The sequence below is a fragment of the Muntiacus reevesi genome, chromosome X (assembly GCF_963930625.1).
Source record: "Muntiacus reevesi chromosome X, mMunRee1.1, whole genome shotgun sequence".
Taxonomy (NCBI): Eukaryota; Metazoa; Chordata; class Mammalia; order Artiodactyla; family Cervidae; genus Muntiacus; species Muntiacus reevesi.
In genome coordinates this window covers 125,532,342-125,545,601 of record NC_089271.1, presented here as the reverse complement: position 1 = coordinate 125,545,601, position 13,260 = coordinate 125,532,342, and positions in this window count along the sequence as shown.

The window sequence follows — 13,260 nt, the reverse complement described above, 5'->3', positions numbered from 1 at the left end:
AAAAATGAAACAGCAGCCCTAATGACTTTCTGCTCTTTGTTTCTGAACTTGGAGCCAGTGGTAAATATATTTAGACCAATATGTCCTTTGAACAACTTCCTAGAACTAAGAAGGACACACATTTATTTGATTTAATGCGCTATGGTCTTATCAGTGTTTCTATTCTGTGAGATATTTTAAGTACATTTGAAATGAATTATTTTTAAAGAGGATTTTAACTTCATGGTAACTGACTCAATGGACATGAGCTTGAGCAAACTCCCGGAGTTGGTGATGGATGGGGAGACCCGGCGTGCTGCAGTCCATGGGGTCGCAAAGAGTTGGACACAACTGAGCGACTGAACTGAACTGAACTGAACATAGTTGAATATCTCCCTTCCATTAATAATTTTGAAAATTTGTTATTTTAACAGGAAATAAATCCATGACATACACTCAGCTAGAAATCCAAGAACCTAATTTTTTTTATTGCTATAAATATTACAAACAAAAGATGGTTACAAGTAGATAAACATTAACGATTTACTTATCCATTATGGTTAAGTAGGGCATCAACCCTTCCAGGTACACATATTAAGGATATACTGAGGGTCTTGCCTGCCTCTGTTCATTAGAGATTGTGTGTGTAAGGCCTAAAATTAAGGCCCCAAATTATGTGATGCTTTGGCATTCAGTGAAATCAGGAGAGCCTCAAATAGCTTAGCCCTAAGTTTTTGTCGTCACTCTTCCCCCGTGGATAAGGTCGCCTTGTCTAACAAACATCCTCATCCAGGAGACTAGACACAGTTCGTGCTTATCCCTGACTAGCAAACTTCAGTTCTTTGTCCATCTGTGGAATTATTAAAATAAACCAATCACATCCTCCAAGGGTACCATGGGTCACCCCTCCCTTCTGACACTATAAAGCCTGCTTCCTGCAGCCCCTGGTTCTTCACTTGGTTCCTGAATACAACCCCACCCCCCACTCTGTATGATATTGCATGGCACGTGGTGTCTCCTGCCCCAGACTGAGTATATGTAGTTAATAAGCTGTTTTTAATCTCATCTGTCCTGTGTTGGGTGAAGAGGGTGAAATCCAAACACAGTGAGGCCCTGGAGCATCTGTTTTATTACCAGAATAAACAATGATAAAATCTCCAGTAACTTTTCAGTTTAGGGTAAGAAATGGGGCGTGTTGGGACACGGTGGAGTTTTCTTTTTTTTTTTCAGTTGAATATCATGATTTTGGGAGCATTAAGGAATACAGTGATTTATCAGGTGGTTCCATAACTAATGTCAAATAAGATAAGCTGGTTTTCTGAACCATGGCATAAACCAGCATTTCCCCAATTTTCTGGATAAGATTCACCAGAAGCAATTATTGACAAAGCAGATAACCAAGCCCCTCCTCCTGAAGATCCTTATTCGCTGGGTATGGAGTCAAGCACCCAGGCGATTCTTCAAGCTTCCCATATTTCCTTGTCATATGATCTATCGCTAATGGCAGTTCACAACATGAATTCTTATCATTAGGGAAATTTGGGAAACATGGTTAAACTGTAGTAGTGATAGGTTCAGAAAAGTGGAGAAAGTGAATTTTCTGGACCAGCAGAAGTGTCTCCCTGATGACCTTTTAAAGAAGGTGACTGACTTCTTTCTTGGCTCACCTGATTATGCCAAGTCCGTTTGCTTTTGATCACCTCAGAATCAACTGATTAGTAACTTAATCAGAGTAGTATATCTCATGATATTCATAGATTTGATCATATTTAAGAGAAGGGGATTATGTAAGGCCTGTACACCACGGGGGGTTGGGGGGAATCTTTGTGGCCGTCTTAGAATGCTGCCTACTACAAATTTGATTCAAAATTAGAAGGCAATGATGGAAATAAAAAGTAAGAATTATGTTATGACACATTTTATTGAAACTGTGGGCACCCATATGAAAAATCCAAGCATCTTATTGTAGAAAGGTAGTGCAAATATTTTATTAGGTTAAAGGAGAAGGAGGGACAAATTATATGAATTTTTAAAGCATATATGCACTACCCAAATAGATAGAGACTATGGTAGATATCTGTTTTAAAATGCCCCAATTTTTACATAGGCAAGACATCATAGGGATAAGAGCTTCACCTATATACATATTTTAGTTATTTATGCTATAATTAGAAACACTTATATATTCCTGTCTTAATGTTGCTGACAATTCCTCAGAAGGAAAGAAGGAGAAAGCAACAATGGAAAACACTATATTTACTAACAGTGCAGAACTAATTGAGGAAACAATAGCAATAGAAGCATTCAGAGAGAATGACCTCTTTTAAACTGTAATAAACAAGAAAAAAAACCCTGTAGACCATTAAATACCATAGGCCTTAAAGAAAGTAACATTCAAAAAGTTAACACAAAATAAAGGTAAGAGCTAATGAATATATATACTCTAAAAGCAAAGAAAGGTAGGAGGCTCTAAGAGGTAAGAGGGAAAATGAGTCAAGAAAGAGGATTTGGAAGAAAGAATTTCTGAGCTGAATCTCGAAGGATCAGATAGAATTAGACAGATCCAGAGTCAGGGTCCATAGCGTCACAAAGATTCGGACACGACTGAACGACTGAGCATATCTGGCTTCCTAACATCTGCGCTTTGCTGCTGTGCTCACTGCTCAGAGTCAGGGTAATGGTGGTGAGTGGAGTGAAATAAGAAGCAAGGGATTCTGTTTCCACAGGAGAGAGTATAAAGTAAAAACCGAAGAGATCCTAGGATAGAGTGGGAGGGAAATCAACATGTAAGGGATGGTCAGAGATAAAAGAGATAAGAGGAGAACCTAGAGAAAAATACTGTGTAGTGTCTTAAGAGCCAAAGTAAGAGACCAACTAAGAGTGGCCTACAGCTTTTAACTGGTATGTCAAAAAACTGTATCAACTAGATTTATCAACAAGGAGACATTGAAGACCTTGGCAAGAACACTTGACTTGCAGTGGTAGAGCAAATCTTTATTGTTGTCTAGGGTAATTTAGCAAGAGGAGGCAGGGAAACATAAATGAAGATAATGGGTGAATATGCTCTAGATATCAGGAGAGGCAGTAGCATGTGGCAACAGACTCCAGACTCAGTCCTACAAGTTTTTGTTTGTTTCATCCTAATTTCCAGATATATGTGCTAAGTCACTTCTGCTGTGTCTGACTCTTTGCATCCCTATGGATTGTAGCATGCCAGGCTCCCCTGTCCATGGGATTCTCCAGGCAAGAATACTGGAGTGGGTTGCCACCTCCTCCTCCGAGGGATCTTCCCCACCCAGGGATCAAACCTGTGTCTCTTATGTCTCCCACATTGGCAGGCATGTTCTTTACCACTAGCACCATCTGGGAAACCCTATAACTGTCTTCTATCCCAGAAAAAAACATCTGTAAGCTGATTGAAGCTGAGGCTCTGATACTTTGGCTACCTGATGTGAAGAACTGACTCATTGGAAAAGACCCTGATGCTGGGAAAGATTGAAGGCAGGAGGAGAAGGGGACAACAGAGGATGAGATGGTTGGATGGCATCACCGACTCAATGGACATGAGTTTGAGCAAGTTCCGGGAGTTGGTGATGGACAGGGAAACCTGGTGTGCTGCAGTCCATGAGGTCACAAAGAGTCGGACACGACTGAGAAACTGAACTGAACTGACTGAAGCTGATTAAGCTTCTAAAAACTAAATAGTGGAAAACTGACCAGGAAATCTGTAAATTACTTTAATGGAGTAAGTTAAACTAACAGTAAAGTCATCTTCAAGAACAAGATATTTTAGCGGGAAGGTGAGATAAAGTTTTAAAAGCAGTAAAGGAGAGCTCTCTCTAGCGTTAGTTGCTCAGTCATGCTGTTGTGACCCCATGGACTATAGCCTATCAGGCTCCTCTGTCCATGGATTCTCCAGGCAACACTACTGGAGTGGGTTCCATTTCCTTCTCCAGGTGATCTTCCTAACCCAGGGATTGAATCCCGGGTCTCCTGCATTGCAGGCAGATTCTTTACCATCTGAGTCACTAGGGAAGCCCAAAGGAGAGCTAGCTAATACTTATTTCCAGGAATATCCCTACCTCTCCCTTTACTCAAAGCATGAGGATGAGTAGCTTTTCCTCCAGAGGACTTCTTAGAGGAAGCTTCCTTGTCTTGGGGAGAGAACAGAGGACAAGAACAAAGAAGATGTATGTTATTTATCATGAAAAAGAGTGGCATAGTGGAAAGCATTGTAAAGGAGGAAGATGTTGGAAGGGTAGAGAGGGGGAATCGTATTCCCAGAAGAATGGGAGAAAGACGTTCAAGGCAATAGAGGTTTGAGAGTTTGGGAAAGCATGTGTGAGGAAATGATTAGAGACAAGTAAGGTTAAATGGCCTCAAGTTTCTGAATAGAATGTCTCAGGGCATAAAATATAGACTATCCTTCATTTTAGAAGGCTTGAAAGTCAAGCCTTCTCCTCACCTCATTTTGACTCAGATCCACACAATGAAAACACAAATTCATGTTTATGGCATCCTAAGGACTGTAACTGATGCCAACATGAGGATAAAACCATAAAGTAGGCACAAAGCCAATATAATCAACAGTCAAAATAAAGTGTGCTGGGCTGACCCATGACGTGGAAATCCTTTTAACTGCATGGATGTGTGATCTGATACAACAATTCAAATGCCTCTGAATCAAGAAGCCATTTTGGCAAAGACATTCTCTTTCCTGATTGCTTAAGAACATGCATAGTGAAATATCAGAGGAATATGTTTTTCTCAGGAGATTTGCTTCAGGAAAAAACAGTTAGATAACTTCAGAATTGAGGAAAAGCTGCAGATACGCAGTAGGTTACTGTTTCTCACTTGAAACTTACAAGATTCATCTTGTGATCTTTGGCCCAAAATACATGAGGTAGGAAATGTAGAGGTGCATGTTCTTTCTATGAAAACATTCCATATGAAGAGTGGTTACCATAATCTTCAGTGATTAGCCAAAGGAAAAGGAAAAAAACCACAATTTTTTGTTTTTATAATACCTTAAAATACTATCATATGGAGAACAGATTAAGTCTGATCTTGCCCTTTACAAAAAGCCAACCAGGCCTAATAAATGGAAGTACATACAGTCTGCTGAAACAACAAAATCTAAAATTTATCACTGTACAATGATGGAATGGACTACTTTTCATGCTGCTCATCACTGACAGTGTTATGCAGACACTGATTATCTGTCTACTAAGCATAGTGTAGAGGGAAACCCTGCACAACTCATAAGCTATTCTCAGATACTCTTACAATCTCTTCCAGCTCTTAGATTCTGTGGCATCAAAATGATTTGTGTATTTGAGCAGCATGACGGGGTGAGTCAAAGAGTGCTCTAGTATTCTTCAAACATTCATACATGTATTATTATTATTTTACTTCTTTTGATAGCATGCTGTAATAGAGATACCCCCATTTTTAAAACAGCAATGGATAGCACACAATGCTTTCAATTGAAGCCTTTGGCTCCTTTATATTTTAATATTGTCCTCTGATTGTAATGTGGCACTTCTGTTACCTCCTCAGTAAGATTCATCTTTGATTTCCTTTTTTGTCAAAACAACATATTTCTTATGAGTTATTAATCTTCTCCTTATTTTCTTGGGCTCCAAAATCACTGTGGATGGTGACTGCAGCCATGAAATTAAAACATGCTTGCTCCTTGGAAGAAAAGCTATGACAAACCTAGACAGTGTAGTAAAAAGCAAAGACATTACTTTGCTGACAAGGGTCCCTATAGTCAAAGCTGTGGTTTTTCAGTAGTCATATATGGATGTGAGAGTTGGACCATACAGAAGGCTGAGTGCCGAAGAACTGATGCTTTCAAACTGTGGTATTGAAGAAGACTCTTTTTGGACTGCAAGATCAAACCAGTCAATCCTAGAGGAAATAAACTCTGAATATTCATTGGAAGGACTGATGCTGAAGCTGAAGCTCCAGTACTTTGGCCACCTGATGTGAAGAGCTGACTCACTGAAAAAGACCCCGATGCTGGGAAAGATAGAAGGCAGGAAGAGAAGGGGATGACAGAGGATGAGATGGTTGGATGGCATCAATGGACATGAATGGACCAACTCAATGGACTTGAATTTGAGCAACCTCTGGGAGATGGTGAAGGACAGGGAAGCCTGGAGTGCTGCAGTCCATGGTGCTGCAAGGATTCAGATATGACTGAACTACTAAACAGCAGCAACAATGGTCATGAATAAACAACAATTCATCTTCTCTGCCCAAATCTTCTTTGTGTTTTCCATATATTTATAAAACTGACTGTGGTTACCAGTCTAGTCTGTTACTTTGTTAAAAAGTAAACAAACAGCTTTATCTATAAGGCTATCAAAATATTGTCATTTTAAATCCCATTCTTCAGTCCACTAAACTGCACACACACTATCCAGTGCAAACTCTAGTTAACTTTCTGAGTATATTCTGCATTTGATTCATGGGTCTTACTAGTTAAATTTGGCTATTACTTTGCAGTCATCAAAAACTTTGTATGATTGTTGGCATTTTCAACAAAGAGTACTAAAATATTATAATAACATATGAAGATAGTCTATGTAGAAACAGTATAATTATGGTGATTAAATGCATAGGCTCTGTAGGCAGACAGATCTGGCTTAGGGCTGCCTTTGTGATCTTTACAACTTACTAATTTCTCTGTGCCTCAGTATCCTCACCAATAAAATGGAATAATAAAAGAGACTGTTTCAGATTTTGTTATGAGCAATGAATGAAACAATATATGTGAAGTCAAAAGTTTAACTATTGTTATTACTGTGATTTCATAACTATGTGAGACTTAGAATGTTGTAAACTATACAATAGCATAAAAATTAATTCAATTTGAAAATAAACATAGGAATAATCTTTAATATGTATGTTGTATGATACATTCATTGATCCTTTTCATATAGAACTCATTCTTTTCTCCCAAAGAAAGCAATGAATAAATAAAAAAATATGCTGTAGCACATTTTAACGTAGGTGTACCTAAATCTGTCCTGGAGGTAATAAAATATAATATAAAATATCATCTGTTGCATTATGTAAATCAGAAGAGTTTATTAAAACTAATGAACTGAGTTTGTGAAGCAAAGTTTACATGTTAAAAAATGTATGACTTTTGAATTCCTATTTGAAAAGCTGTATACAATAATAATAGCATTTTCCTACTAAAGTAGAAAAAACAAACTTTGATTTGCTGTTAGATACCCAAGCTGTGATTTCTTTGATTAACATAATCTTTCATAACACAGTGAAAATAAAAATTTGTATGATTTCTCACTCTCCTTGTATTGCCAAAGGAAATGTAGTTCTGTGCCACAAATGAAATGTGTTAACAATTATGAACTGTTTGATAGTTGAACAGCATTATTGTTGAGAAACCTAATTTGGACAAGGTGTAAATTGGGTGACGTCCAAACAGGTCACATTGAAGCTGTATGATTTAGTTCAATGTTATTAGTGCTACTTCTCTCTTATATTCAATCTTTAAAATTTAAAAAGGAAACATACACAATGGGCTATGTATTGTTACATGCAGAATCTGCAGTGAGATGATATAGAATGAAACCATTTTATCACATTAAAAAAATCATACACACTATTTTTCTATTAATTTTCATATCAATGAGATATAGAAGAAATTGACATTAAAGTATTTTGTCTTTTCCTTTTAATGATTGTATAATAAAAAAAAATGATAGAGTTTTGAAAATGGAACACATCTAAACTGGAGCAGAAATCATGTGAATTTTGAAAACTCAAGTGCAATTATGGAAACTGTACAAATTAGAATTCTTTCCTGAGCTTGTGTACTTTTAAAATATTATCAGCTGCAGCGATCCAGAGAACTTATATGCTTTCTATATGCAGGGATGATTTTTCCATTAGGCAGAGTACCTAGAGCCCATAACACTTTTTAGGGATCCACAGAAATGTTTTCATTTTCATTTCTTTTAACATCAGAGGGAAAAAATGAACATAATAATAATGGAAATATATTAATGATAACAGAGAATATATGAATATTTATCTTTATGTCATTGCAGTCAAAATATAATTTTAAATTTACTTTTGAAGGGAAGGCCCACAAAAACAAGTGTCTATAGCCCACAGAAGTCATGTATTTCAGGAAGGAGTGGTAGGTTGAGTAGTGGCCCCGAAAAAGATATCAATGTCTTAAACCCTGGAAACTGTGAATGTTGCCTTATATGGGAAAAGAGGACTTTGCATGTATGCTTGGATTAAGAATCTTGAGATGAGAAGACTATCTTGGATTATCTGGGTAGACCTTAAATGTAATCACATGTATCCTCATAAGAGGGAGGCAGAAGAAAATGTGACACATAGAAGAGGAGAAGACAATATGACTATGGAGGGGAAGACTGCAGTAATGAAGTCACAAGCCAAGGAATGTGGACAACTACCAGAAGCTGGAAGAAGCAAGGAATGGATTCTTCCCTAGAGCCTCTGGAGAGAGCTTGGAAGGATCTTCCAATACCTTCATTTAGGCCCAGCGAAACTGTCTTTGCAAGTCTAACCTCCCAAACTGAAACAGAATAAATGTCTGTTATTTATTCTAACAAATGACTACAAACTGATCATTTGTTGTAGCAGCCATAGGAAACTAATACAGAGGATACTCAACTTTAAGTTGCATTTCTTTATTCCTTAAATATATTCTTCCATTTATACTGAAAAATACATAGTATGAAAGATAATGAACATTGATGAAAGAATGATCCATTCAGAATATTTAAATAAAGCAAAACATGTCAGTATGTTTGAAACTAAAATCAATTATGGTTAAGTGAGTTAGTAACACTTGTATTTTGTTAATGCTAATTAACCAATGTTAAGATTTTATCTAAAATGAACAGAAACTAAAAACTAAAAAAAAATATTTTTATATCAACATGAGTTATACTTACAACACAGCCAAAAACACTTTTAAAAAAGACAAGTTGATTAACCACAGAAACCACTCATAATCATGAACATTAAATCTTTACCTCATTACCCCTTTCCCTGCTGGAAAAAAAATATATATCTTTTCAACACAAGAGGAATGGAAGGGTACGAATTTTCTGAGCTGCTGAACCTTGTGATTGAAATTAAGCTTTATGACACTGCTTACAGAAATAAGAAGGGCAAATGTCAATGCACTTTCAAAAGCAAAAGGCAAGGAATGGATTGTTAAATGGGCAGTTAAGTGGTCTCCTGAAAAGGGCATCTACTAAATGTGATATGTCAAGGAAGTAGTCTTAATGTGTTGCTACAGATCTGTTACTGTAAGCTCTGTATTCAACAATATCCTTGCTTTAACATTTAATACCTTCAAATCTCAAAGGTATTCAGTGAGATTGATCCATTTAAATGCTGAATGACTTGGAAAACACCTGTCTGTTTGCTCATCTTTAAATAAAGAGGTGTGTATTCCAGAGTTTATCAAGAAGTGGGGAGCTAGTGCTCTTATTTTTCTACCAAAATCTAGTCAATTTCCTTTCTAAATTCACAGAATCCAATAAGCCATATTGATTTGAAAGCTCTCCTAAGTTCCTTATTCAAAAAGTTATTCATCCAGAAGAATGCTTTCTAATTCACAATGCTTTCTTGTAGACTTAAAAAATTAATTTCCTCTTCATATGAAAACTAAGCATCTCTCCAGAGTGATTTAAATTATTTTATAACTGGCATATAAGCATGTCTCTGCTATAATACATATGTGGACAGAAATAGCCTTTGTTGTACGTTCTATACTTAGAAACCCATCAGGTCTAATTATTCCATAACCCTGAGGGCAAAGGTAATAATATTTGTCTCATTCACCATTGCATTTCCAGTGCCTCGCACAATATATGACTCTTAATATTTCTTAAATGGATGACTAAGTGAATGAATGAATGAAATAACAACCACCAAAAACTACGCATGCTGTGGTTAAAAGATGTGACAGGTTAAATAACTGGATGTTAGCCTCTATACAAGTAGAGAAAGTGCCTACCTACCCCATATTAGAGAAGTACAGTCAAAAGTCTCATGTGTCTAAAAAGAGTGCCTACCTGTTCTCTCTTAGTGCTTACCATCCCAAGTTCCAAAGAACAGCAAGGAGAGATAAGAAAGCCTTCCTCAGTGATCACTGCAAAGAAATAGAGGAAAACAATAGAATGGGAAAGACTAGCGATCTCTTCAAGAAAATTAGAGATACCAAGAGAACATTTCACGCAAAGATGGGCTCAATAAAGGACAGAAATAGTATGGACCTAACACAAGCAGATGACATTAAGAAGCAGTGGCAAGAATATACAGAAGAACCATGCAAAAAAGATCTTCATGACCCAGATAATCATGATAGTGTGATCACTCACCTAGAGCCAGACATCCTGGAATGTGAAGTCAAGTGGGCCTTAGGAAGCATCACTATGCACAAAGCTAGTGGAGGTGATGGAATTCCAGTTGAGCTATTTCAAATCCTGAAAGATGATGCTGTGAAAGTGCTGCACTCAATATGCCAGCAAATTTGGAAAACGCAGCAGTGGCCACAGGACTGGAAAAGGTCAGTTTTTGTTCCAATCCCAAAGAACGGCAATGCCAAAGAATGCTCAAACTACCACACAGTTGCACTCATCTCACATGCTAGTAAACTAATGCTCAACATTCTCCAAGCCAAGCTTCAACAATACATGAACTGTGAACTTCCAGATGTTCAAGCTGGTTTTAGAAAAGGCAGAGGAATGAGAGATCAAATTGCCAACATCAGCTGGATCATAGAAAAAGCAAGAGTTCCAGAAAAAGATCTATTTCTGCTTTATTGACTATGCCAAAACCTTTGGCTGTGTGGATCACTACGAACTGTGGAAAATTATTCAAGATATGAGAATACCAGACCAACTGACCTGCCTCTTGAGAAACTTGTATGCAGGTCAGGAAGCAACAGTTAGAACTGGACATGGAACAACAGACTGGTTCCAGAAAGGGAAAGGAGTACGTCAAGGCTGTATATTGTCACCCTGCTTATTTAACTTAAATGCAGAGTACATCATGAGAAACGCTGGGCTGGAGGAAGCACAAGATGGAATCAAGATTGTTGGGAGAAATATCAATAACCTCAGATATGCAGATGACACCATCCTTATGGAAAAAGTGAAGAAGAACTAAAGAGTCTCTTGATGACAGTGAAAGAGGAGAGTGAAAAAGTTGCTTAAAACTCAACATTCAGAAAACTAAGATCATGGCATCCAGTTCCATCACTTCATGGCAAATATGGGGAAACAGTGGAAACAGTGGCAGATTTTATTTTGGGGGGAGCTCCAAAATCACTGCAGATGGTGATTGCAGCCATGAACTTAAAAGACGCTTACTCCTTGAAGGAAAGTTATGACCAAACTAGACAGCATATTAAAAAGCAGAGACATTACTTTGCCAACAAAGGTCCATCTAGTCAAGGCTATGGTTTTTCCAGTGGTCATGTATGGATGCGAGAGTTGGACTATAAAGAAAGCTGAGTGCAGAAGAATTGATGCTTTTGAACTGTGGTGTTGGAGAAGACTCTTGAGAGTCCCTTTGACTGCAAGGATATCCAACTAGTTCATCCTAAAGGAGATCAGTCCTGAATATTCATTGGAAGGACTGATGCTAAAGCTGAAACTCCAATCCTTTGGCCACCTGATGCGAAGAACTGATTCATTTGAAAAGACCCTGATGCTGTGAAAGATTGAAGGTGCGAGGAGAAGGGGACGACAGAGGATGAGATGGTTGGATGGCATAACGAATCAATGGACATGAATTTGAGTAAACTCCGGGAGTTGGTGATGGACAGGGAAGCTTGTTGTGCTGCAGTACATGGGGTCACACAGAGTGGACACGACTGAGCGACTGAACTGAACTGATCCCAACATTATTCATTCATTCCTTTGGTATGAATGATTTGCATTCTCCAATGCTGTCTTTTGAAATACAGACACCTTGGGGAGAAGATAATTTCCTTTCCTGTTAATTATTAACACAGTGACAAGAATTTGTTTATAGATTCAGCGTTAATTAGGTTTAAGGACAGGACTTAGTTACATAGATCTGGGTTGAAACCCTGTTCTTCCACTTATAAGCTGTGGAATAGCAGCTGAATTAACTTCACTGAGCCTGTTTCCTTAACCGTAAAAAGAATTAAATATTTTCCCAGGATTGTGAAAATTAAATGAGATATCATATGGAAATGTTAAGCATCGGGTTTGACAGTTACTAAATGCTCAATAAACCGTAGCCCTAATTGTTATTTTAATGATCTCCAATAATTTTCTGTTTTGAAAAGGAATTAAAGGCTGCCTTTAGGGTCCCAGAGCCACAGGCTGGTTTTGAGGGTCCAGAACGGTGGATTCTGGAAAAAGAAAAAAAGGGAGGGGGGAGAAGGAGCCAAAGAAAACCTCTCTAGCTTCACAATGTTCCTTAAAGTCAATCTTGTCCACTGATGGCCATTAATTGGGGGCCATAGGATTGCTTTAGTTTCCCCATCCAAGGCACCGGGTTGTTTTGGAGAGGTTAGTTTTGTTTACATCCTGTCCACATAGGCAGTATCTTTACCTAGTAAAGATGATATTGGGGGGAAAAAGAGTTTTTGGTCAAAGAGGCCGAAAGGGTCATAAACTGCTAACAGTATGAGCTTCCCTCTGACAAATTTAGTTGATACCAAGGTTTATATTTCTGTCACTGTATTATACCTCTACCTTTCCATATGTACTATGTATTTTTTTAATAATTGAAATTTATTTTAGTGAAAAAACAAATGCAAATCACATTTTGATATAATATTTCACTCATCATATTGATATATGAAAGGTTTGAAAACTGTTATAGGAGTTTGAGGAAGTATGTACGATTTCTATGCCTATGTGTTGCCAAGCCCTTTGAGAGACAATTTTGAAACATTTAAAAAGTATAGAGGCTTTGATAAATCAGTTTATGCATGGTAATTTGTCCCAAACATGCATTCAGACATATATGCAAAATATAAAGTGTTCAGTTGTATTTTATGCATTATTGCTTATATTGGCTAAAAGTCAGGGGAAAGCCTAAATATCACATAATAGGAGGATGATTATTAGCCCAATCTGGCAAAAGTATATAGTAGAATATTATGCAACTGTTAAAAAGAAGTACAAAGATTGTGTATCATGTATTAATACAACCTGGTCTCCTATAGTCTCCTGTACTGAATTTTAAGGTACTTTAAAATATGGACCCTGCCTT